This window comes from Dipodomys ordii, unplaced genomic scaffold (genome assembly GCF_000151885.1).
Source record: "Dipodomys ordii isolate 6190 unplaced genomic scaffold, Dord_2.0 Scaffold74, whole genome shotgun sequence".
NCBI lineage: Eukaryota > Metazoa > Chordata > Mammalia > Rodentia > Heteromyidae > Dipodomys > Dipodomys ordii.
This window is the reverse complement of record NW_012267290.1, coordinates 2522443-2523756: the sequence shown is the minus strand read 5'-3', so window position 1 is coordinate 2523756 and position 1314 is coordinate 2522443. Positions and strand designations below refer to the sequence as shown.

Below are 1314 nucleotides of genomic sequence, written 5' to 3'. Positions count from 1 at the left end.
TGAGTGTAAAGTACTTATTAGATCTGTGGCTGTTCTGTACTGACACTGAACTTTGGGCCTGAGATCCATTGGTAAATGTGACCCGATAAAAAATAAAATAAAAATAAAGCAACTCACTAAACAACACCTGAAGAATTATTAGGCTCACTTCCCTTATAAGCAAAATTGTCTGTTCACATATTTTGCAAATATATAGTAACAGATGGATGGACACAGTTCATTTCTCTACCAGGTTGTTTGGGCTTCTCGGGAATTTTTAGATTAAGTTCTTAATTGGGAGCATCAATTCCTACTCCTCTTTGCTCGCCCCATTCTCATTATGTTGCTGGGGACGGGATAAAGCAAAGCCACCTCTTCCTGCAGCTCTGTTGTGGCTACTCCAGCCCTACCAAGCAGCCTTCCCCTGTTCAAGGCACCTTCTTAGAGTTCCATGGAGTAGAGATTCAAGTATGTCTGTAAGCTTTAAACTTACAAGGGAGACAGGAAATCCCAGGGGGCAGGTGACGCCCTTTCCAATCTACCAGCCATCAGCAGTGAGACCACCGCCAAGATGCAGATTTTCAGCAAAATCCTTATAGGGAAGACCATCACACTGGAAGTTGAGCCCTTGGATACTATAGAAAATGTAATGGCCAAGATCCGGGCTAAGGAAGGAATTCCTTCTGATCAGCAAAGCCTGATCTTTGCAGGTAAGCGGCTGGAAGATGGATGTACTTTACTGACTACAGCATTCAAAAGGAGTCCACTCTTCACCCAGTGTTGAGATTTCAGGGTTGTGCTAAGGAAGAAAAAGTCTCACACCAACTCCCAAGAAGAACAAGCACAAGAGAAAGGTTAAACTGGCTGTCCTGGAATACTATAACATGAATGAAAATGGCAAAATTAGCCATCTTTGTCGAGAGTGCCCTTCAGATGAATGTGGTGCCTGGGTTTTTATTGTTAGTCATTTTGACAGACATTATTGTAGCAAGTGTTGTCTAACTTTCTGCTTCAAAAAACCAGAAGACAAGCGATTATGTATGAATTAATGAAAGGCATAAGCTGAAAAAAAACTTGCAAGATTCTTGATGTTATAATTGTCCACAGTATGCAGTAGGTGCTCAATACTTACTCTGAAGAAAGAATTAATGATTGAATACATCTGAAGACCAAACATAGAGTTCTATATAAGAAATGTGCTGGGCTGGGAAGGTGGCTCAGTGGTAGAGCGCTTGCCTTGCATGCATGAGGCCCTGGGTTTGATTCCTCAGCACCACATAAGCAGAAAAAAAAAGCTGGAAGTGGCGCTGTGGCTCAAGTGGTAGAGTGCTAGCC

The 1314-nt window shown here is 42.3% G+C and overlaps 1 pseudogene; it reads left to right on the top strand.

The window, feature by feature from the left end:
• Positions 1-550: 550 nt before the first annotated feature.
• Positions 551-1028, top strand: LOC105991550 (annotated as a pseudogene).
• Positions 1029-1314: the final 286 nt, after the last annotated feature.